The 26,785-nt window shown below is 35.9% G+C and overlaps 2 protein-coding genes across 8 annotated transcripts in view; one reads left to right on the top strand and one right to left on the bottom strand.

The window, feature by feature from the left end:
• Nucleotides 1–26,785, top strand: part of LOC145296757 (uncharacterized) — a 485,527-nt gene that overhangs the window by 201,814 nt on the left and 256,928 nt on the right. The window lies entirely within an intron of this gene.
• LOC145296756 (adhesion G protein-coupled receptor L4-like) overlaps nt 1–26,785 on the bottom strand; it is a 700,831-nt gene that overhangs the window by 595,349 nt on the left and 78,697 nt on the right. The window contains exon 1 of one of the 7 annotated variants that reach the window (XM_080142798.1): nt 25,517–25,946. The exons of the other annotated variants lie outside the window; for them this stretch is intronic. The gene's annotated coding sequence lies outside the window, so the exon portion shown is untranslated. Of the gene's footprint in view, nt 1–25,516; nt 25,947–26,785 lie in introns of those variants that run through there. 7 annotated transcript variants of the gene reach the window in all.

Below are 26,785 nucleotides of genomic sequence, written 5' to 3'. Positions count from 1 at the left end.
AATTATACAAGTTAGAAAAGCATTTCATCCAAGGCATGAAAATTGTTAAACAAAATGTTTTTGCTATAGGCTTTAAAAATAAAGGTACAAGATTCAATTTGAAATTTATTTATCTTCAAAATACACTTTTATAAATTTTACAACGTAAAGTATAAAAATTTAATTTAAATTGAATCAAAAAATTACCTTGTATTTATTTTATGTAATGTACATTTTGTTGAAATTAAAAAAAATCATTGAAAATTTTATATCTATATCATTAATTGCTAGATGAAAGATAATGTTTTTAAATTGCAACAAAATGTACATTACATAAAATAAATCCAAGGTAATTTTTTTGATTCAATTTAAATTAAATTTTTATACCTTACTTTGTAAAAGTTATAAAAGTGCACTTTGAAGATAAATAAATTTCGAATTGAATCTTGTACCTTTATTTTTAAAGCCCATAGTAAAAACATTTTGTTAAACAATTTTCATGCCTTTAATGAAATGCTTTTCTAACTTGTATCTTATCTTTTTAAGATTATATTTTAAAACTCTCCTTCTCTCTATTTCAGTTTGAATTTCTCCTCATATCACAACTCATTTTTGCAACCTCCTCTTTGTATTATTACCGATCTGAATATTCTGTTTCAGTTTGCATTTCTCCTCACATCACAATTCATTTTTTGCAACACCCTCTTTGTAATACAGGTCTGAATAATGAGAAAATCTGAATTCTTTTTAGAAAAAACTTTAAAATATCTTTTTTAGATTAAATTTTTTAAACTTCTTTAAAATTTAATGAGGAAGATATTTCATATAGGTTTCATCAACAAATATTCACTACATAACGAGAAACATAGAGATGAAAATTTCAAAAGAACTGTATAACTGGTTAGGGCCAATAGTAGTCCTCGCCGGCGAAAGTCTTTGTTATTGTTATTCTATTATTATTATTATTATTATTTAAAACATTTTGTGTCCTGCTCTTTTGTGCGAGGACTAATTCAGAGAGGAACGGTGGAGAGTAAGACGACTGAAAGAAGCAACATATATGCTCGGGAATAACCATTTACTAAGTAGACTTAGTATAGAGTTTAATACGATATGGGAACCAGTAATTATAAGCAATAGATAATATATAGAAGTAATAAGTAAAACAAATTTCATCCAAATTCCCGAGTTTCACAAGATACACCTGAAGAAGGTCGGAAGTTACATCAACCGAATGTTGTGAACATGACACTCAAGATGAGAACAGTAGTACGAAGAATCCAAAGAATATGAGTAAAATCTTTGTTTGGATGAATAATGCGTTCAGAAATATGCGGGGAAGTTGAAATGCAAAATGTTTAGTTCAGATTGCTGACATTTCTATTACTTTTGCGCATGCGCAAATTAATTCATAGCGTGAAGTGGTTTAATCAAAAAAAAAAAAAATTCTCGTCGATAGCTCAAACGGTATGGAGCGCGGCTGGAGTGCAAAATGTTTTGGTTTCGATTTTAGCTGATGGCACCAAAGTCATTTTTTTTTTTAATCTTTTGAAATCTGTATTATATATTAGGTACAATATGATATTCACAAAGCATTGGCTCTAATAATAAATATGAATTAAATTATAATTAAGCGTATTTTACGACCGGGCAAGGCCAGATGCCCCTGCTAGCATAACATAAACGAATAAATAAATACAGACTGGGGGAAATTGGTTTAAGAATAAATCGTGGGAAAATTATATCGATATTTGGGATCCCGGGCCAAAGTATCTCACGAATTGCTCACGGCTGAGCAAGCGTATTATTCCACGTTTAATTCGGATTCTTGCTTCGATTAGCTAACTTTACGCCATTGTTACGTCCTCCGGGCGTCTTCAAGTGTTATTTGAACACCGCAGAGTATTGCGCTCACACAACACCCGGCATAAATGATCTTACTGAAACTGAAATCGCTTTTAGTTCCTGGTTTTATTAAGCTTGCAAAGACAGTAATGCGTTTTTTCGGGGGGGGGGTGACAAGGACATTTACCAATGAAAATCAAACATTTATTTAAAAATTAAAAAGGAATTATCGCCGAGGGAAAATAAACGAAGTCATCAATGAGCATGTACTGTCTGGCTAAGGCAGATTTCTCAGTTTTACGGCATATCAACCGTTTTGTCATTCCATATCGAAGCATTCTAGAGCTTCATTTTAATCATGCTCACACACCGCTTTGTGTCGGATCTCCCAAATAAAGCAATGGTGAGCAAGACTGATTGCATATGGGTAACCATTCGAAAATAACAGGCGTTTTATGTGGAAGGACGTCGAAACCACGCTCTAAAATCAATGGTTGCCATGAAATAATTATTTTTCAGAAAGAAACTGAAGGTAATCATCCTTTAGTTTACTTGGCCTTCGGGACAAGATCAAAGTGTAGTATCTGTTCTTCAGATGCTGCACTTCTATTTCTTGTTCTCTTTCGGTGCAGGAGAAATCCTTCACGACTGAGACAATTTTTATTTTTGTACTTTTTCTCCACGTTAAAAAACGACCCTGGTGTCTAACTCTGTCCCGTGGGGAGGCATAGTAAATAGGTACAACCATAAAAAGAAATAGCAAGTCCGAATCAAATATCGGTTTGTCAGATATAAACCTATTCAGGCCTTACATGGATAATTATAGATAACTTTATATAATGTTTTTTTTCCTTACATTGGTTAAAGTTTAAAAAATATGACTGTATCCTTGTACACCTTTATAACGGCGTCGTTAGATTTTAACGGACCCAACACGTTGTAGACTCCATCACAAAAATATAAGTTCGACACACTTTCTTTTCTTTTTTTTTAAAACAAAAGCCTTTATTTCTGGTATTTCCAACAACGCATATTTTTTTCTGAATATTTAAAACAGTTCATTTCTCATTTTCTGGCAGCGTGTGACTTTTCGTCTCGGTTCTGACGCTACCCACGCCTCGAATCCCATTTTTATGAACACTTACGTCTCGAACAGATCTCTTCCCGCGCCCTCGTCTCTCGAACATGTCCTTTCTTGCTCCCCTGTGTCTCGAAAACATGTTGAATCCTCTACGTCTCGAAAACATCTTCTTCGAACACAAATGTCCTTTTTATTTCTGCTGTGACGTCACATTGCGCCACCGGCTTGGTCATTTGCGTCAGCGGCTCTGTTATAGGACAGTTGTCAAAATACTGATTGACACAAAAATAGAAACAAAATAAAACGTTCGCTTTGCACATTACAACAACAAAAAAAGGAAAACATTGCACTTATGTAAATCTATTCTCATAGCCGGATCTTCAAGATCCGACATTTGTCGTCCTTTTTCATGAAAATTCCTTTTTTCATGTCAGAAAAAAATCATTCGATGTTTACTTGGAATAACGAAATTCAGAAATCGCAGAATTAAATTTAAACTAAAAACCAATGTTATCTATTTAAGTTTCATGTCGCAGTTAGTAACATATTACTAACGTTATTGCAAAAAACACGTAATTACACGAGCCATTCATCCGCCATTATTATTTTAAAAATGTATCTTAAACAAGGGAAGTAACTCATACTTTGAAATCAGTTTTTTTTATTCAAGTAAAACTTACAATCTGATTCTAAAACTATTTCCATTAATAATTTTTCTAGCTTATCATTTTTCGCAATTTTTGAATATGTTACTAATTTCGACATGACAACAAAGTAAAAAACATTGGTTTTAATTAAAATTCAAATTGTTAATTTTTCTCATTTCAGACAAACACCAATCCATCGATTATAAACACTAAACTCGTAGGTTAAATATACTGCTAAATTAAAATTCTCTCCTTTTAACAATTTTCTTAGAACAGGACCAATATCGGCGTAGATATTTCCGGTTTACGGAGCATATTTCCGGCTTATTTCGTAAATCAGAACCGGAAACAATTATATAGGCTTTGTTCTGTAAAGATATTGTTTGTTTCAATGCTTAATTATTATTATTATTTTTTTTTTTTTTACAATGAAGTTACGACTTATCAAGGCCCGAAGGCCACTCGACTCTAAGGACTACTGAGTGTCAGTTAGTCATCGAGACAAAGCCGTAATGATGGATAGTGGTAGAAATTGAGTAGAATCTGATTATATGAAGAGTCGACTCAACAAGTACTTGTTTACATTGGACTTGAAAACAGCCATGTAGATGTAGAGTTCCACAAGCGGGCAGTTCTGGGAAAGAAACTTTGTTTACAGAATTTGCGTTTAGATTTAGGGACAGACAGAAAGTGAGGGAAATTGTTGACACTGGTTGTAGCTAGACAAGTGTTTGTTGTGAATGTTTTACGGATCGTGGTACATAGACTGAAGCATAAAAAAGACGCTAGAGCAGATGTAGACTCGTAATATCTCTTCTGTGAAAAAGAAGTAATGAGGATAAAAGGACAACTGAACTTCGAAGGCGACTTTGAACATTGTCAAAGCAGAAAATGGTGCTTTGTGCTGCTTAGATGTGGCAACAGTATTCCATCTTAGTTGTATTTGGCTCTTTTATAGATAGTGTGCTTGGAATGAGGTACCTTCTTAGGCGATTGTTGTGTGTATGCGAGAGAAAGTGAAAGAGAGACAGAGAGAGTAAGAGAGAGAGAGAGAGAGAGAAAGAGAGCGAGAAAAAGAGTGAAAATAGAGAAAGGTAAAGAGATAGAGAAAAAGAGAAAGCAAGAGAAAAAGAGAGAGAACGAGACAAAGCGAGAGAGAGAGAGAGAGCAAGAGAAAGAGATCGAAGGAAAGAGTGAGAGAAAGAGAGAACGAAACAAAGCCAGAGAGAGAGAGAGAGAGAGAGAGAGAGAGAGAGAGAGAGAGAGAGAGAGAGACATTTTACACCGCTATTGTTTATAAAAAAAATCCACTGTAGTTGATGATGAAATCAGTTCCGTTTACGAACATAAATATTTTTAAAAAAAATCAACTTTTTAGCAAGAAGTTACGTTTTTTATTTATTTATTTATTTATTTATTTTTTTAAATATAAATTCAACATCAAATTCACCCTTACTATTGCTTTAACAAAATATTGGACGTACTTCGACAATTACACAATCCTCCCAGGTTAACAAAACAATGCGACCTGATGATGGGATCGTATACAGTGTGTTCAAAAAATGTACTTCTTATCTCCTAATCGTATTATTTGGATTCATCGGACTACTGTTCTCATCTTGAGTGTCATTTTCGCAATGTTTGGGTCGATGTAACCTGCGACTTTCTTCAGGTGTATTTTGTCGAAAATGAAACGATGAATCCAAATAATACGAATAACCAATCTCCATCACAAATTCAGAAATGTAATGTTAATGACTTGTTTCGTGATGTTTGTGAATTCTTTTACGCACGCGCGTTATCCGCGTTGTTTGGACAATAGTGGTCATCAATTTGCACATTTGCAAACATGATTCTTTAATTACATTTGTCTTCTGTATTCGCAGCTATTCCATTGCACCATTTTCATTCATTAGAAATGTACTTGCAAGTTGAATGATAGATGACGGTGATGTAGTGGGTTAACGATACGGACTAACGACCAGGGTGCCCCAAGCTCGAATCCAGTTCGTTCCACAAAAATCGTTTTAACTTACGATGTTGTCAAACTTACCATGGTCCCTGCTGTAGCCCCCGATGTCTTTCTAGAAAGAACTCGGGGAAACCAATACCAGCAATATAATCTTTGGATTTATACGATGATGATGCACGTTGAATAAATAATGACAGAATTGCAGACAGGCAACTTGAGATTCACATGTTTAGCTTTTCCCCCTGAAAGTTCAGTCAAAGAGATGTAGGTGGTTTCCGTATCGATCGTTAAATTCTAAGCGCCTAAACCGAGTGAGTAAAAATAGATGGAAAATTGGCGTATTTCAAATTTACCGTGAAATTATTCAAGACAATCAACCCATTTAAGTGATTAGAAGTGCAGCCGAATTCCCGCCTTAAGGTTTTCCTCGACTCCAAACGCAATTTTTTCAGATTCATTAACAAAAATAGACTACACAATTCATGACATTTAATCACATACGTTTAACTGTAAGGAGAATGGAGTTCTTTTCTACAATAGTGGTTCCTCCGAAAAATACTGTTATTGTTTTCCAAAACCAAAGAAACATTATTACTGTAGCAATACTATGGGGAAATCTGAAAAAAATATTACGAGGGGTGTGCAATAAGTAATACCCCTGATCTACTTCCAGTTGTCTGATCTAGCTGAAATTTTGAATGTGCAATGATTTATATCTCTACGGGTTATGTGGCAAATTATAGCTCTAAACTGATTGTGGTTTCTGTTTTACAGGTGTTTGAACGGAGTCAAGTGTGAAATGGAGCCTGTTAAATGTCGAGCAGTGATCCGGTTTTTGTATTTGAAAGGACGCACACCACAGGAGACTTTTGATGAAATGAAAGAAACTTATCGTGATAATGCCCCATCATATGACCTTGTAAAACGATGGCACTGTGAATTCAAACATGGCCGGAAGTCTGTGGAAACAGCTCCCAGACCTGGTTGCCCCTCTTCTGCCATTAATGAGACATCTGTCCGTCAAGTTGAGGCTGCCATTTTGGAAGATCGTCGCATTACTATTCGCCAAATAGCCCAAGATGTCAAAATTAGTACAGTGTCTGTGGAAACTATCATTCATGGCCATTGACATATGCGTAAGGTGTCTGCCAGATGGATTCTCAGGTTGTTCACACCATTCCAGAAGCGAGAACGCGTTGAGTGCCCGATGATGTATTTGATGTGCCAAGAAGATGAGTCAAAGTTTTTCAAAAGACTGATTACACAGGAGGAAACCTGGGTCCACAGTATGATCCAGAGACCAAATCCCAGTCAATGCAGTGGAAGCACTTGGACTCACTACCTCCAAAGAAGGCAAGGGTGCAGTCCTCCGCTGGCAAGGTCATGCTCACAGTCTTCTGGGACCAGGACGGAGTAGTGATGACAGATTTCCTGGCAAAGGGTACCACAATTACAGGAGCCTATTATGCTTCATTTTTGAGGAAATTAAGGGAAGCTATCAAAATCAAGAGGCGGGGCAAGATCAGCAAAGGTACTCTCCTCCTGCAGGACAACGCTCCGATCCACAACTCGCATGTCGCCAGATCAGAAGCACAGGGGTGTGGTTATGAAACCCTACCCCATCCTCCCTACTCTTCTGACCTTGCACTTTCTGACTTTCACCTCTTCCCAGCCATGAAGTTGTTTTTGAAAGGAAAGTGTTTCCCAGATGATGCAGCCTTGATTTCTGAAGTCACGTCGTGGTTGGAGGACCAACCTGGGGTGCTCTACAAAAACGGTCTCCAGAGCTGCATCAAACGATGGGAGAAATGCATAACTCTGGGTGGTTCTTATGTAGAGAAAGACTAATAACTAATAAGACCAAGTTGCGTTGCTCTACTGCTGTGGGAAGTGGGTCAGGGGCATTACTTATTGCACGCCCCTCGTAACTCTTGTTTTCTACATAAGGTAAGAGTAAACATATTCGCAGTAGTGGAAAATTAGGTTTTTGCTTTCATTGGTGACCGTTTAAACCAACGCATTTCGGGTGAAAACATTAGGTACCTACGTGTCATGCCGAAATTAATAAACGTGCTAAATGTGTTTTCACAAAAAATATCACCCACTATTACGTTCGTTAAAAATAGCGGACCCTTAATTTAAGTCAATTAAAGTCAAGGTTTGTCTTCCTTGTTTGTAATACAGAATTGGTCGCACAATTCTTCTACATTAAAGCATATAAAACTCGATAAATTCTATTTTTACTTGTAATTATTTTTCTACATCATCATTTTTCTCGTAATTTTTGGAATTTGTACTAATTTTGTCATGATACATAAGTACATAATGTTTTCATCTGAAATGCGTTGGTTAAAAAGATCACCAATGTAAACAAACACCAAGTCGTTATCCTTATATAAAGAACTAGCCTTGGTGCTCGGCGTTGCCAGGGTGTTTGAAGGTGTGTGTTGAGCAAAAAAATAAACAACAAAAAAGTGGTAGTAGGCAGGCAGACTCGAATCTGTACCGCGAAGGAGAAAAGAACGTGGAAAAAAGGGACGTCTTTGTCGTTGGGTCCAATCAGAAGTGGCGAAGGTTTAAATTAAGGATAGTCAATCGAAATGAGGGAATAACTTTCGAAAATATCGGCGAAAAAAAAAAGCGACCCCTCCTTGTAGACAAGTGTCCAATTTTTGATATTTGTCGTCCGAAGGGTCGAGCTTCAAAACGATTCCGATCTCGTGAAAATCCTTCGCCTCTGTCGAAAGTTTTATACATACATGCATGCATACATACACATACATTTAAATAGACAGGCGAGATTATATAAAGGATTGATTATATCAAAATTTGTGTAAACAAGCAACGAACATTATAATAAAAGTTAAAAGATTAGAGTTAGGAGCAAATTGTAGTATTTATTCTGATACTGCACTTCATCTTTTCGGTTCTCGGTTAGTGAAAGAAGAAATATTTCTAGACGGAGGCAGTTTTTATTTTTTACTTTTTTTTCCAAACTCAGAATTCTCCTTTTTGAAGAGCTGGATTTTACTTTTAAAAACCGGCCTCGTATTTAACTCGGTCTTCGTTGAGAGACCATTAGATAAGGACTACCATGCCGGATATGACGTTTGAATAAATGCGTGTGACAAGTAGTGAACGATATTTGCTGACCGAGTTACAAACCATTCGAGGATTTGTCTTCGGTAATCAGTCTAGTAGAAACTGGACCATTTCAGTGACCTTTCATCTGTCAAACTGTGGTATTGGTTCTAAGAGGTCAACCCTCAAAACCTTTCCTAGGAAGGAGTTTATTGTTAAGTACTTAAGGGGCCCCGACTGGAGAATGCCGACAAGGCTACCCAAGAACTTTTAAGAGACCAGAGTGCCAGCTTCTGTAGGAGCTCTGGCTAGATTGATTCTTCTCCACTTTCAGACTTGTATCGCATTTTTCTACGGCGAGAAGTAGATGCATGACAGGGGCAAGGCCAACTTGGCAACCTTTTGTCTGTCTGAGTAAGATATTAATTTTGAGTAGTCCTAGGAGGTCCACCCTCTCAAGTCTTATTTTCCTACGTTGGGGAGGATTAACTCCTTGAGGTGCCTCAACAAGAGAATGCCGTCGGGGCTGGCCAGGCAATGTTTAAGAGGCCAAAGTACACCTTTAGGGTCGGTGGCTTACATTCTCCACCTTCTTTTATGTCGCATGTCGTATCTATGTGCGAAGTACGTGTCCAGAGTCACTGCGTAGTGGATAAGCGAGATAGAGTTTGCTTTTTTAGATGTACGACGTCAAAGTGAACAGATGTTTTTTTTTCAAGGTCTACAGCTTCTTTTGATGTCGTTTATTTACATTTAAAGCGTGTTTTTCTCAAGTTTAAATGCGTAATACTAACTGGATTTTTAATCGAAATGATTCATCATTTAATAAAATATAAGAAAAAAACAACATACACTCGTTTTTAATGTCAATATGGAATTTTTCTTGCATTCTGCTCTGGTTACGATCATAAATGTTTGTCACCTTCTGTTGCCAACACCAAGAAGTTATACATTTTGCATCTTCAAAAGTATTTCAATAATTGGAGACATTTTAGAAACATAACTAGATTTTAGATTTTAATACAACGAAAAACACAAATGAGACGAGTACTTTTTCTGAGTTATCGGGTAAATCACTGGTTCCCACTCGGCATAAATGCATAGCTCCTCGTAGAAGAATAGAGTGCTCTCGGTAATCGATTGTTTTAAAAAACCAAATATTATAAATTTTTCTTTCGTAATAGTGGCTCTCAACACAGGGGTAAGATTTCTCAAAATAAAGAAGTACGTTTTACTTTTTAGTTAGGGGTTACCGCTTATCAAGGCCCAGATACCACTCAAGGATAAGGTTTAATGAGCGTTATGAAAACTGAGAAAACACTGATGATCAGTAATGGAGGAACTTTAAGAGGGTTTAATTTGATAAGAAAACGGTTCAACAAGAACTTACATCATACCTTAAAACGTCTATATTTTAGTCACTTGGGAAGTAGACCCACGGTATTGTGTTCCACAGTTCTAGGAAAGAAACTATGCTCATGGAATTTTCGTTTAGTTTTAAGCACAGATAGACGGACTGATTCTCTCTTTCTCTCTCGACAGTAGCAGTTTATCGTTAACAAAAATAGACAAGAAAGAGATGGAAGCAAGTATTAATAATCCGTTGACCGTCATATAAGTGTGAAAGAGGTCTTCGAAGACGCACCAAGTGAAATTGCAAACCGTGATTTGGATGTGAAGGTGGCTCAGTGGTTAACGACACAAGCTGACGACCTGAGTGTTCCAGGTTCGAATCTAGGTCGTCCCACAGAAACATTTTTACTTAGAGATGTTTGCAGTCTCTGCCGTAAGTACACGATATCTTTCTTAGAAAGAACTCTTAACAGAAAGAGACTGAGAAAATCGCATGAAAAATAATTAGTAAGAGTAATACTACAGTTGACTTTGTTCGCGTTCAACAGATCTCTATATGAATAAAATAGTAGAAGTATGTGTGTAAATATTTAACCGATAAACTCTTAAACTACTGGTCACATAACAATGAAATTAAAAAGAAAATACTAATTATACACCAATAATGGTTTATAATTAATAAAATCTTTCGGTTGATGAATAATGCATGCAGACACATATCAACAGGTTGAAATGCGAAATGTTCTTTTTAACTAGCCGACATGTTTATACTTCTTTCTGCGCATGCTCACATAACATTCATTATTTCAAGTCTTTTAATATTTAGACTTTATTTTCTTTGTCTCGATACCAACGTCGGTAGAGAACGCGGCTAGGACATGTTTTGGTTTCGATTCTAGCTGATGCCACCAAGCCATATTTTTTTAAAAAGACTTTTGCCATCATATTTATGTATTAATAAATGCGAATATCTGCATGATTTTAAATATATTTAAACTTATTTTACGACAAGCGGAATCAAAAGCGCTATTGTATTAATATGAAGATTCTTTCATTATATTTTGAAAGAAGAAGGACTAAAAGATAAAAGATTAAACTAGAAAAGAGAATTAGTGCTATTGGCAAGACCTCTATAAAATAAAACGCACCTACTGCTCCTACCTCATGGGGGATATGGAAAAAGATGTAATTATGAATTAATGTTTCGTTTTATCAATAAAGCAACTATGTATGAGGACGGAATATTCACATATATCAAATGCAACCTGACTACGCCGGGTACTTGAGCTAGTGCAATAATAGGAGACGTGTGATTTCCTGTGCAGACCTGGACAACTTGTTTCGCCGGTTTCAATATCCATTCGCAAAACAACCATTTTTGTTGAGCAGACGACACTGAACCACCTTACTACAAAGAAGCAATATAAACATCCAAAATACAATTTGTTATTCGCATAATAATTAAATATTAATGTACTTTTAATAAAAGAAAAAAAAAATGGCTTTATTCAAGATTGTCTGCGTTTTTTTTTTTACTTCAGGTTTCTGTTATCCGTTCGACTGGATAATTAGACATGGTCAAGCGAACAAGGAAGGCATTTTTAACACGGAGATAGGGAGGAAGCTTTCACGTTATTGGAGAGGAAGATAATCATTAATAGTGCTAGGACAACAGCATATTCTTTTCATTGTTTCAACTCTCAAGTATATATCCGTTTATATCGTGTATGTCTTATATAGAGTGATGCGGTTCTCGATTGATTAACCGTGCCAGATATATACTCGAGAGTAAAAACAATGAAAGGAATTTTCTGTTGTCCTAGTCATCAATCACACAGGACCATATCTTGGTAGTCACCGTAGTCCCGTCTGCGGAGACGAATCCGGAAGTTAGAAACAGTACACAATCTTGATTAATCAAGGAAAAAATATTAATATTTGGTCATTTAAAGGATGGGACACATATGGACGCGAATGCTTCCGATTGCGATTAATGGAGCAGACCGAAAATGACCGAGCCGTCGCCGAATAGTCAATTAGTACAGGCATTAAATGAAACAACTATTTTTTTTTTCAATTTGTTTCTCCTGACTCTAGGTTAGAGTAAATTAAACCACATCCGCGTTCATGATGCTCTTATTAATTTTTTTTTTTTTTACTGTCAGTACATTTATATTTTTTAGGAGTTATCTTATCTAACCCAGACTGTATTTGTTTCATTTTTCGAAACTATTATATATTATCGGCCTCTAATTTCGAAAACTTTTAGTAGACAACACATCTATTCTTGAACAAGCATCTGGAAGATGTAGCACAAAGTTAAAGGGGGTGAAAGAATAAGCTAGCAGCCTAGAATTACGACACTTTGGCTTCTTAAAAATTGCCTAAAAACTGTGAACGCGCGTATGCAAATACAGAGCCGTGTGCGAAATGACGTCACGGTAAGGAAAAAGGAAAATTACTATAAAAATGAGAGAGAACACGTTAGAGAGGACGATCACGTTAAAGACGTGGATGATGGCCGTAACGAGAAGTCAAGAATGATAGAAGAATAAGAAAATAAATGCCGTTGTTACAAAAAAAAAAAAAAAGAGAAAAAAAGAGAGTTGAGTTATTACTCATCCCATATTGCTTGTGACTACTCTGCTACAACGTGTAGGGTCTACGCGTGTGTAACATTACAGGAATTCCCTACTTTGATCGCCTCAAAAAATTAGCTATAAACTACCTCCTTCTCACAGAGGGAAGGCAAGATTTGGGAGGGCTAATACCACAGCCGGAAAGATAAAAAGGCATCGGAAATGATCTAGTCTCTGTTGGACTGATTGTCGAGGACGGATACTCGACGGGTATGTAACGTATTAGCAAACAGCTCTGCTACTCGACTCACAAATCAATTGGAAACCAATTTCTGTATTCCTTACGTCACCGTGTTTGAATTTATATCGATAGCAACTAATAATTTATTAAAACCCAAATTTCTTGTGATCCTGGATATGACCTTAAACTATATCCGATGGTGAGGTCCCAGCTTGCAGGCCTTAGGGAGTGTGAAGCCACCCTTTAATTGCCATTGCTCCCAGGTCCACTCTGACCCGGAGTGGTAGTACCTGTTAGGGTCCCAACTATGGGTTAAATAGAATACGACTTAAAAAACAAATATACTCTATTAAAAATTGTTCTTCAAAATCACCAGATTCGGCATTAAATAATCTGAAAAGGGTTGATATGCCGTAAAACAAAACCAACCAAATTTCTTGTTCTTATGTTTAATGTTGGAACTTCTAAAACAAATATTTTTGTTAACATTAAATAACTAGCAGGGCTATCTGGCATTGCACCGAGGCAAAAATATTACATAACTTCTATCCCTCTCTTTCCCACCTCTCCATTCCTCTCTCTGGACATACACAAGCAAAACTCGAGTTGACGTAAGGGGAATAACTGAAAAAAAGAGTTACTTCCCTTTAATTCCCGACTGAAAAATAATAATAAAAAAAAACGTACATGATAACATTAAAAGATTTGTGTACATCTTCATAAGATTGAATAATATAAATGGCTGCTTGATGCTAAAATTATGAATTCTTCTTTATTTTTATTTTTAGATAATGTACATCCGAGGTTACGCTGATTAAAAACAAAAACTTTGCGAATGTTTGTTGTGCATCTTTTAAGTTTCAGCTAGACATATAAACATTTTCCCTTTATATAATACCAACAGGCCACCCGGCATTTCCCGGTCGTAAGATGCGCTTAAATACGCTATTTTAATTCATGCAGATTACGTATTTATTATTATAGAGACACTTCTCTATCGATTATTATATTGAACCTAATATGTAGTAGGGAGATGAAATATATATATATATATATATATATATATATATATATATATATATATATATATCATTTGGGTGCCATTAGATAGAATCGAAACCAAAACATACAATACTTCATCTTCATTTCTTAGCCTCTGAGCCACGCCCATACGCATATATAATTTACCTGTCATCCCTTTTTAAAAAAATGGAATCGCCCGATCGTCAAAGGCAGGGTGCAAATAAGCAAGAAAGAAAGAACGCAAGCAAGTTTCAAAGAATTTTATAATTATATAGACATTATTTTTCTTACATAGCATAAAGAAGTAATCTAGCAAATGCCTATCCGCGTGTGCATCACGATAACCAGCTAATATAAAGTAGTTAACATTATTTTATTTAGAAAGACAACAAAAAATATCCGCATCAACGCTAATGCCAATTTCCAGAAATAATTATCAGCTATTTCACTTTTTTTTTTAAGAAGAGGGAACCATTCGTATATTAAAATATTTAAATTAAAAAAAAACAACAACAAAAACAACTAAAAACTAAAAAAACAACAACTAACAACAACAAAAAATTATATTCAGTTTTTAAATGCACTTAAAACGCGAACACGTTTGTTTTAAAAACAAGTAATTAAACTTTTTTCTTTAAAAAAATGAGATCTTCAAAAGGTTTGGTAATTTAATTTACACGTTCAGTTAATCTAAGAATTTCTAATCTTATTTCGTTTAAAAAGAGAAGCAGGAATATTGTTTTAGCTCAATTAATTAGTAAAATACACGCGCTCGAAATTGTTCAACCTATATTTTATGTTCGACAAGACGAGAAAAAGCAAAATAAACCACCGGCTTGTTACGCCTTTGCTTTTCTTTTTTGGGTTGTTTCTGCTTTACTCTTTCCTTTCTTTTCGGACAGTTGCCAGTTAGCTAATAATCTCCAGCCCGTTAAACATAGGAACGTGAAATTCGGTCTGAATTATTCCCTAGCTTTGCAGGTTTTCCTAAAGATATGTATTTATATCGTGCTAGGTAAAACATGACACCGGTAAAAATGGTAAAAGGTCAATAAATAGGTAAAAATGTCAGTTTGACAATGGAAAATTAGTACCGTTCTAGAAATGCGAGCGAAGCTCATATTCCTCTAATTTAAAGTAAGGCTAAGCCCCTTAGCTTCAGTTTTGAAAAAATCAGTGTGGTTAGTTCAAATTCTGTAGAAGCACCGAAAAGAAAGGCAAAGTGCCATTTTTACCTATTTATGCACTTTTGCCATTTTTATCAGTGCCATTTTTATCCGGTCATGGCATAACGGAGAAAGTATCAAGTAAAATTATGTTCTAAGGTTTTAGAGCTTACTGGTTCAATCCTCACCGTGGGCGATACTAATACAATGACGAATTATTTATAGCTTCTACTCAGCCAGAACAAAACATGCTACCCCGTAGATTTAATAAATGGTCCCGATGCACAGATTTTGGAAATTGACAAAAAAAAAAAAAAATGAGGTTCCATCGGCTGAAACGTTGTGAGAATAACACTCAAGATGAGAACGGTAGTCTGTATAATCCAAATACCAGTTAATTATTAAGATGTTCTTTCTCAAAATCAATATGCAAATTAGTTAACTTTGGGCGTGTTGTGTAAAGTTGAATTATCTTGAAATCGAGTATTTTTATACTGCCGTTAGTGCGAGATATGAACCCAACTTTCGCATTTATCTATTTAGGTAAACTATGATGCCTACGTACTATAATCGGCATTGTTAAGGTGACACACCGGTTCTCGTTAAATTAATATAGTTAAGCAACGTCGAACCTGACCAAAATCAGATGGGTGGCCATTTGTAAATACCAAGCGCTGTATGCAGGAAGACGTCGATACTTTCGAGCAACTCTTGAATCCCATCTAGCCTCCAGCTGTTTTGATTGCTGGTCTTTATAGATTATTTTATTGGAATCCTTTGAGATGAGTAATTTGTGAACTCATACTTTTTTGCGGACTGTTATCCTCATCTTCATTGTTGTTGTTTCACCACATATTGGCCAACTTATCGTCTTCCCGACGAGATAGAAATGCCGAGTCTTATATCCGCAGTAATTATTGTCTTCCATAGTTGTTGTTGTTGTCTCAATACGTTTTGACCAACTAATCCTGTGGGTAGAGGCGTTGAGCATCTACGGTTCCAGATAAGATATTGTAGATAGCGGTTTCAATCGTACCCAATACAGGGCAGAGGTTGTGTTGGCCAAAATTTGGTGAGACAACAATTATGGAAGGCAGTAATCACCAGGGATGAAGTTACGAGACTCAGTATTCTTATACCTTAATCACCTTAAGAACGCCAAAGGATGAGTTGGCTGAAACGTGGCGAAACAACAAGAACTATAAAGATAAGGATAACAGTCCGTAAAAAAGAGTGAATACAAATAGTCTTTATTGTTTCGTCGGGTAAACGAACCGCTTATCTAACGCTTCGTGGTTTTAAAATTCAGGGTTTGCGGCTTCTTAAAGCGCCATCGAAAGACCCGTTATGAAAAGACGCGCCAGATGCGAGGGAAGAGAAGACGGCAGGTGCGATGTAAAGCAAAAGAAATAGCGAACGGAGTATCGATCACAGCGTTGTCGAACAGATGACAACTGCTCACGTCAACATTAAATGGCCACAATGATGGCATAGAATTATTGATGAGAGATGACAAAACACAAGACAATATTTAATCTGTCAACAGATCTTGCCCCCCCCTCACGTTCATCCCTGCATGGATGTGTAAATAAATAATACGTCATTTAACGTTCATTCTCTGAGCAAGAACTTTAAGATGGTAATCTACCTTGTGTGGCCTTCAGCGAATAATATTACATTTTTTTTTTATTTTTAGTATTCAATCACTAGTTCTCACACAGACCATCACCAGCAATCACTCATTGGTAATAACCTGTGGGATTTCCCTGGAATCTGAGTGACGACAAGTCTCTCCCGATTTCCAGCACTTTCTACTTCTCAATAGTCAGCGCAGCAGACTTCACGTTATCGCGTTATCATCCGGCCACCATTAATTTCTCGCTGATAACGGCCATAGGTAATCCTTTTGGTGCCAACTCCACTAGGCCCCAAGGTTCTCCGCGCTCTTCCAGTAGAAATCTGGTTAGTGCTCTTCTTTTACGATCCTCCCCAACCCTTCACAACTCTTAGGTGTGGCGCCAGCCGATGTAGGATGCCATTATTTTTGAAGGGTGGGGAGCTACTTAAAATTTAGCGGTTTTAGTTTGCCGTGTTATTTTTTGTTGTTTTATTTCTATTGGATCATCTATGTTACTGGTTAGTGTTCGCAATTTATGTGGATTGATTTCCGCATTCTAGAATTTTCCTGAAGATTTAGGCAGTTTTCATTATTGCTATCCGTTATGTCTTCTCAGCATTTTCTCTGATTCTTGTTTTTATTATATAGAATCATATACCCTTTATCAAACTATTCTCCGCCGGTGTTTGCACTGGTATTCATAGTCACATAAAATGACGTTTAAATCGGTTAAGTTACACAAAAAGAAAAAAGAGAAAAAGAAAATGTTGGAAACTGGAATATTTAAAAACCCCAAAAATATAGAAAACGTCTAAATCGGTATAGAAATCAGAACAAAAAAAAAAAAGGGAGAATAAAAAAATGTCATTACGGAAAAGATTAAAGACGGGGTTGTCTGACTTGCTATTAGTTTTTAATTTCCCTAAATATTTGAAGTGATTGGATAATTGATAATGGATTTAAGAGTCTTGCAGGTTTTTTTTTTTTTTTTTTTTTTTTTACTTTTTAAATGGTTAAGAAAGCTAGAGAGTCTACCTTTACCCACTGGATTCCAGAGCACCAGCTATTGGTTCATATAAGCAGGAGACGATGTAGACGTAATATATAAAAGCCTTTTTCTTTTGTGAAGATAATGATCCTCTACAAGATCTAAACCGACCTTTGCTGAACTAAACCTAAAACTTGGGTTAAAGCTAGTTTAGGTTAGTGTTAAAAATGTAGTTAGGTTAAAACTCTGTAAAAGTATCAAATAAAAATATGAGATTGGATGTGCCATATTTTTGTTCGTATATCACTACCTACTCACACACACTCAAAATAGGAAAAGGTAATGCCTGGGTGAATGGTATCACAACGAACTAACATATACTACACCGTCTCCGCAAACGGAGAAGTAATGCACACTTAAAAAAAAAAACAGAGTTATATGGGGCAAAATGATTAAAGTAGCATCCTTAGTTAAAGTCAGTGTCTCTAATGATGCTAGCTCAAACAGAACTAAAAGGGAAGGAATCACGAAATATCAAGGTCTTCTGTACGACATGAAAAGAAACAAGAATTTAAATCTCCATCGTTCCAGTAAATATAAGGGCTACCTGGCAGAGAAAAAGAATTAAAAACTACCTAATGAATATACCCGGCGAAACAAATGCAAGAGATCCAAACCATTGCGTTTGAAGGGACGGTTAGGATCCTAAGAAGATCTCTCGGTTGGAGTCTGAAATGGAGGGTGAACATTATAATCGCACCGACACATCAGTTCGCATTAGATTACCGAAGTTAAGCAACATTAAACCTAGTCAATACCAGATGGGTGACCACTTGAGAATACAGACACTGTATGTAGATGGGCGTCGATACCTCACAAAGAACTGCCAAAATCCTAACGCCGTTATCTCCCCCGACTGAAGACCGCTTATGTATCTTATATTCCCATGAAACTTCATAGGGTGAGTTTCATTTCGTCATCGTATCCGGTAGGATGCCCCAGCATCAGTAAAAACAAAAATAATAGATAGAAGTAGTAGTATATAATTCGGCTTCAGATTGATAGTAAGTGTATTTGTTTACCTTTTATCATCAAGTGAAACCCAATTATCCTTTTCATTGTATTTTTTTCATCACTTAATAATGCGTATAATATTATTATTATTATTATTATTATTATTATTATTATTATAATCACTTAACAATGGGTATGACACTCAGTTTGGAATTTTCTGGCGTTCCAAGCTGCACTAATTTTACACTAATTGAACACGTCGTAGATTTTTTCAATTCGTTGGCACTCCGAATCGTTTGATTTTGCCCCGAACTGCCTTCATCATCTTCCAGGCGTCTAAGCGGATTCCTGATCCCACTGCTTCCATACCCGACCGATTTGAGCTGTACATGATTGTTTAACATAGCAAGTAAAAATTCAATCGGTCGAGTGCGGAGAGTGAAAAAATAAATCGGATTTCAAACTTTCCGTCAATTAAAAAAGGTTGACAAATACGTCCTTAAATTTTAATGGCCTATTGTATTTACGAAAATTTTAATGGCCTATTATATTAACGAAAATTTTAATGACCTATTGTATTAACGAAAATTTTAATGACCTATTATAGTAACGAAAATTTTAATGGCCTATTGTATTAACGAAAATTTTAATGGCCTATTGTAATAATGAAAATTTTAATGGCCTATTATATTAACGAAAAAAACAAAAGAAAGAAAGATGGTTTGTATTATTTAGATTCCACAGGCTTCTCATCTTTAATGTCATTTTCACAACGTTTCAGTCGATGTAATTTTCGACCTTCTTCAGGTGTATTTTGTCGAACTTTGGAATATTTCTGTCGAGCTCTGGGAATCGTCATGGAATTTCAAACAGAATACTTCATTTAATCCACGGGAGTAGCATGCTTTAGTTCCCTCAGTCCTAAGTAATTCGCAATTGTATTTTAAGTGTCGCCTACACTGAGGATTGAACCTTCAACATCACGAAGAGTGTAACTTTACAACTCGATTTTACCAAGTACTTTATCCACTATGCCACGCGTCCTTGCGGATATCTGAAGAAGGTCGGAAGTTACATCGACGGAAACATTGTGCAAACAACACTCGAGAGAGAGAGAGAGAGAGAGAGAGAGAGAGAGAGAGAGAGAGAGAGAGAGAGAGAGAGAGAGAGGGAAGGAAAACCCTAAATAATACGAATAACCAATCCTCATCTCAAAAGTTCAGAAACATAAAAAGATGTTATGGCAACAATCAAGTCATTGATCATTAGGGCTAGGACAACAGCATATTCTTTTCATCGTTTTGACTCTCGCGTGTGTATCCGGTGATATCTTATATGCTTTTATAGTGATATTTATATCAAATGATAATCTGATATTATACAAGTAGAAGTTGTTTTTCAAGAGTGTATTCTGGAATAGAGAATCTGAAGTGCATATAAATATGAAGTGATAGAAGTTAAATGAATTTATATCAAAGACTGTGTTTATGAAATAAAGCATTAACTTTGCTATTTGTATAAAGCTCTTGGATAAACAATATTTATGCTATACCTCATGATGGTAATATATGTAGAGATTGTGTGTGTGTGTGGGGGGGGGCTATCAACAATAAAGGATTTCCTAAAAGGTTTAAGGGAGGTATTACCTTTAGGAAATGCCTCACAGTAGGTATCTGAATTCATTCATTAGTCACTATTGCCATAACATAATAACTAGGGATAAGACAACAGCATATTCTTTTCATTGTTTTGACTCTCGAGTGTGTATCCGTTAATATCTTATATGTTTTTATATAGAGTGATGTGGTTCTCGGGTGATTAACTGTGTCTATGTCGGATATATACCCGAGACTCCAAACAACGGAAAGAATATTCTGTTGCCATAGCCCTAGTGATCATACAGAAGGACGATGTATATAACGGTCATAAATACCAATCTCCATTTCGTCATGCGGAGAACATGTCCTATAAGGTAGTTGAGTCACACGATAATCAATCAGCTTGCAGGACGCATTAATCTTATCCGTTTCCTGAAGAACTATTTCATCCTTTTTAGAGGGACATCGTCGACATAAATACACCCGATAAATCAGATAATCAGTTAAATTTGGTTAAGGAAAGTAGAAAGTGAATATTTGGTTTACTTTCGAAAGCCGCGATATTCTCGCTTTCCTGATTTTGTCCTTTAGTCCTCACATTCCATGAGCAATGTTTCCGACAAAGAGAAAAAAATTGCTGCTTTCTATTCCATCTTATATTTATCGTTGACAATTCTGTTATTTTTAGCCCTGAAGTAGAACTTTTTTAAAGTTTTTTACATCAAATGGCTTTATGTCGTGTCTGGAGTGATTTACATTCGCTGTAGAGGCCTTCAGATGTCGGAAACCATTGTACTTTAATAGTTTTTCTCCTCGAACTGCCAACCTTTGGAAATCCCTTTCGGTTCTGTTTTCCCTGATTATACCGACAGAGAAATTTTAAGTCTAATGCAAACACATCTCACTGCACAACTTTTCACCCAGGGAACCTCCTATAATCTAGCCCCCCCCAATCAACAATAGTCCCTTACGTCCCGGTGGCAATATACAACAAGTGGAGACGACCCCTTTCTCCTGCTTAGCTTTCTTGGTCAAGATCAAAGTGTAGTATCTGTTCTTCAGATTCTGCGCTTACATTTCTTATTCTCTTTCGGTGGAGGAGCAGTCCTTCACGACTGAGACAATTTTTTATTTTTGTACCTTTTCTCCACGTTAAAAAACGACCCTGGTGTCTAACTCAGTCCCGTGGGGAGGCATTGTAAATAGGTACCTTTACCCACTGGATTCTCGAGCACCAACTATCGGTTCAGATAAGCAGGAGACGATGTTGACGTCATATATAAAGGTTTATTTTCTTTCGTGGAGAAATATCCGTGAAAGATGATTGATCAAGGTGCAACCAAATCGGTTCTTGTTCAGAGTTCCTCACATTATATATATATATATATATATATATATATATATATATATATATATATATATAATCTGAATGATGTACGTACCCGTGATGAAACGAAATTATATTCTAAAAATCACGTAAATTGGCAAAGTAGTTTTATTTTTTTATAAAGAAATCCATGTTTAAGCAATCGATGGGAATTCGTAGGCATTACAGCATAAATTGAGTTTGAATTGGGTTATCTTCGTTGGTTCTCTTTTTATATAAAAAAACATCGACGATACTCATAAAATTTAATTTTCTTATTTAAAAATAAAACTACTTGGTCAATTTACGTGATTTTTGGAATATGATGTTTGCGTTTCGTCACGGGTACGTACATATAAATATAATTTAAAATAAAATGTTTTTTTTTTAATATCGAGGTAAAAAAAACCCTCAAAGTCTTTATTTATAGGCGCTGCATTACTGTTAACTTTCGACAGGTAAAAGAACTTCATTTTTTTTTACTTAGATGCAATACCAACCTCTACAAACAGCACAGGTAACTTGAATAAGTACCTGTTCGTTATTGTTTTATTTTGTTTTAATAAATAAGTATTGTTTTCTTTTGTGTGACGTTTTTGGTTGACACAAAAATTAAAAAAACGGAAAGAAGAACCAATCTACCCAAAATGTTATGATCGCAGTTTATTATTTGTAGTAAAGTATTCGATATTTTATAGAGAAGACAAAGACCGGCCCATATCGACCGAATGTTTCCGAGGTACTTGTGTAGTATACGGACCGTACTGAAATAATAACGCCATTATTTAGAAAACCAGTCTTAACATACGTGTGGGGCTTTAAGTATTCTTTACTTTTATATGACAATTTAATGCACAAAAGATACTGTAAAAACTAAATTCAACTGGAAAATACTATCTTAAAAAAATGCAGTCTGTAGGCTGCACAAGCGTTGTATGATTTTAATGATGTCTTCAATTTACTATGTAACAATAATAAACGAGCTATTTTCTCTCCTGAAGAATTGTCTCTTTTAGGCGATTTGGCTTGCGACTGACCCATACGTTTTCAAGACATATTTATTTCATCAGTCCTCCCCAAGGATTATTTTAAGATCCCCGGGAATCACGGACGATGATCAGAAATTCTTGAAAGCAACCAAGAAGGACGGCCCCTTTTCCACTCTCTCTCTCTCTCTCTCTCTCTCTCTCTCTCTCTCTCCTGCCATCATTTTGCCTTCTGGATTCTCAAGCATTAACCATCTTCACTCGAGGATAAGCTGCTTGTTGACTTTCGGCAGTTAAAGAACTAACTCTTCATCTCTTTGCTAAGGCACTGCCCAATTTCTTCAACTTATACGAAACGGTATAAGTAACTTGAATAAAACCTTTCGATGCCATAAAAAATACGGCATAATCACGTTGACACAACGGTTCTCGTCAGATCACTGAAGTTGAGCAACGTTGAGCCTATCCAGTACAAAAATGGGTGATCATTTGGGAATTTCAGGTGATGTATGTGTTCTCGGCTTATCTCCGCATTGTTTCCAGTCGTCTTGGACTTCACCTTGCCACTGAACTCAAACAGCGCAAATTCGGGAGCGGTGCTGTTGAGGATTGCGCAACCATTGTTTCACAATTACACGTGCAGCTACCTTTACAGGGGTATTCATCGTCTCTTTAGACTGAACGGATGTTATAAAAAGTTTTTTTTTTCTACCGTGACACGGTTTTCGTTACAAGAGTTGGTATTAAGAGTCAAGTAACAATTTATAGCTGCATACGCCTAGTTGAGCACAAGTCATATTACATATTATAGAATTATATAGTTTGGCGGAAATTGCGGGTTTATACTTTTCCCAACAGTATCAGTGCATAATAGATACATACGATAAGATTTGTACTTGATATAACATATACGGATATTTAGCAGAAAAGCCAACAAACGAAAAATAAATAAATAAATAAATAAATGAAATGGGTGAAAAATTAAAAATATATATAACAAATAAATGTTACCAAAGGCAAGATAAGTTACTCTTCTACTTACTGGTATATCTTTAGGATGTTTTAAAGTATTTTAAAGCTTTTATTCGGTTCGAAAAAAAAATAGCAGTTCAGAGTTGGTAAGTTAAACTAACAAGAACATGCCGTCTTCGGAGCGTCAATAATGACTAAAAAGTCCCCAAAATAAACAAAATACTAAAAAAATCCACCCATTAAGTGCATCAGGTTGTTTAGTTCTCTGCCACCGCAAGAACTTAGGCAAGTGGGATTGAAAAGTCAGCGCCCCCAAGGAGGAACACTCTGACCTGAATAAAGTACTTGGGCAGCGCAGTCGGTATTCCCCGTTAAGGGCGCCTCAGGTGATTAGCAATAAACTAACCCCTTTTTAAAGAGAGAAGGCAAATCCTGGTGGGGTGGGAAGGAGAAAGAAACTCCCACCGCAAATTTAGCAGGGACCTGGCAATTACGGGAGTGGTCTAATCTCTTAACTTTGGGGGCCCGAGGATAAAATCTACTAAGTGATTTATGTTGCCTTTGGTAACAGTTATTTATTATATATTTAAAATTTAACCCTTTTTTGTTTTCGTTTGTTGGCTTCTCTGCTAAATCCCCATAGATTCTATAGTCATAGAGGGTTAGGTTGTTAACGGCATCGACTGAAAAAACTAGCTATGCCAAGTTCGTTTGATAGAAACATGGGCGCTTATGTATTTTTGGTACCGCGATATTTTTAAATAGTTTTTTCAGGTTAAATTCACTTTTCACGAGATCTTTTTTTTTTTTAATCAAATTTTCAGGTGGAAGCACAGAATACATACAAAACCCCCTCCCTTTCCCATGTTAAAAATGGCTTTCGAAATAAAGTTATTATTTCAACACGGTACCAAAAATACATAAGTATCGAAACATGTTAAGCAAAAACACTTGACCTTGTGCCATACTGCCTGATTAATATAAGATTGTAAATTCCAAAGTTCAAAATGAGTTTGCCTAAGATGATCAGAAACATTATCAAGTAAAAGTTTTACGACAGCCGGTGTTTGTGAAGTGAAAAACGAAATTTAAATCGTTGGAATTCCGAATATCATCAAAAGGCTATCGTTACTGTTGCAGTATTGCTATTACGTAACTGATGATATCTCTGTTTTGGGTACTTGTGCAGTTTACAGACCGTAGTATATTATATATATATATATATATATATATATATATATATATATATATATATATATATTTAGATAGAAATCATGGTGCTTGTTAAGATAGAATTTACAGATCGATTTTTTCCCAAATATATCGTTTTCAGCGAACACACTATTACGCACTTAATTTTCATGTCGAAGATAGTAATATATCGAAAAATTCTGAAAAGTCATTGAGTAGGAAGTTATTTATAGTTAAAAGTAATTTTTTACGGAAAATTGGGTAAAATTGCAGTTTTCTTAGTTATAAATTAGTCAGAAGAGAGAACAGTGTTTTGTAACTATTCTGTACTTTCGCCTAACAATTTAATAATAAAAAGATATAAAACTTGAAAATACTATCTAAAAAATAACACGGTAACATAAGTGCATAAGCACCCCCTTTTATTATTATTGTTATGTGAAAGTACACAACACTTAAAACGAAACCCTCTCCACCATATAATTAATGGCTTTCTAAATAACGCAATTATTTCAGCACGACCCGTAAACTACACAAATAATAATAATAATAATAAAAAATGAAACCATTAACATGCCTCTGTGCTCTGTTTGCAGTCTCTCCTCTCAAAACTGTCTTTCAAATCATAAACTGATTCGACCATTTCCGGGACTGAATCGTGATGATTCTCAGTTAACAGTCTGTACTTGAATCCATAAGAATTGACAATTGACTGGATGACCATTCTTATCAGTACCGTAATACACCAAATCTCGAAGAGCCTTTTTTTGTTTGTTTGTTTTTTAAAGTAAAATTGAAAAGAAGAAATTAACTCACCAACAAACTATTTTGCTTTTTAAAAATATTTCCTTCTGTTCTGCGACTGAAAAAAAAAATAATGTAATGTAATCCGGAAAGTATGCGATAACTTTTCAAACTGTACTTCTTCGAGCCAAGCGAGAGCGATAAATGCGAGAGTCGAGGGCAAACGGTGCGAGTTTGCCCGAGGAGGTGCGCAAGAAGGGAACCTCCCCCTCTTTCGTCTCCTCCTCTGCTGCCTCCTTCTCGTTCCGTAAATAAAGTGTCCGTCCTGTCGCCAGCCTGTGTGACGACGATGACGCCAACAACAATCACCAAATGAATGACACCTCTCTCTCTCTCTCTCTCTCTCTCTCTCTCCCACGTAAGTTGTGCAACAGCATTCAAGCGTGAGGTGGTCAGATCACCCTGCCATGCATCACAAGTTCAATACACGCACTACAACACTACATCCTAACTTACCATAATGCAACAGTTCGACTTCTTTTACTTAAATTTTTTTGTAGGAACAAAATAGCAATCCTATCCCGTCATATTAAAAATGAACTTCTAAATAATAATACAGTAGAACCCCGGGATACGGTGGCCGTAGGACACGTTTTTCTCAGGTTACGATGTGGAATACGATGTTTTTTTCCGGCCCCTGGTTGCGGTATTTGCCCCGCCTTACACTGATATTTACAATGTTATTTGATTATATGCATATATACTGTACTGCATTTTGTTACTAATTTTTAACATGCACTCTATAAAATTTTGCTTAGGCCCCGCCATACAGCGATTTCACCTAACGACCCCAACCCCGGAACAGGTTAATGCCGTATCCTGCCGTTCTACTGTAATAATGTGAAGGTGTAAGTGGGTGGGTGTGGCTAAATGGTTAATGAAACGAACTGAAACACGTGGGTGTTCAAAGTTCGAATCCCGTTCCTTCCACAGAAACATTTTCATCAAATCTACACCTGAGCTTGTTTCTAACCTCCTGGAAATAAAATGTTATTACGTATTAGAAACCCATTTTTAACATGAAGAGGGGGTTTCGGGAGGAACCTTTGTTGTCTAATATGTACCTTCGCTGAAAAATTAAGTAGTGGCACAGTTTTATTTTATGAAAACATTAAATACCCCCTTTTAAACTTCTTTTGTATAACAGTGGCGCCGAAAAAAAAATGATTATCTTTTTTTTTGGAGGGGGGGGGGCATAAAATAACTCAATATTTGAGAAGTAATGAAAAACAAACAGGACAATCGAATATCTATGTTGATCATATAAAGATCAAGTGTTAG

The sequence above is a fragment of the Euprymna scolopes genome, chromosome 17, assembly GCF_053919585.1.
Source record: "Euprymna scolopes isolate OS-2025 chromosome 17, ASM5391958v1, whole genome shotgun sequence".
Classification (NCBI taxonomy): domain Eukaryota; kingdom Metazoa; phylum Mollusca; class Cephalopoda; order Sepiida; family Sepiolidae; genus Euprymna; species Euprymna scolopes.
This window is presented reverse-complemented; position numbering and strand designations above follow the sequence as displayed.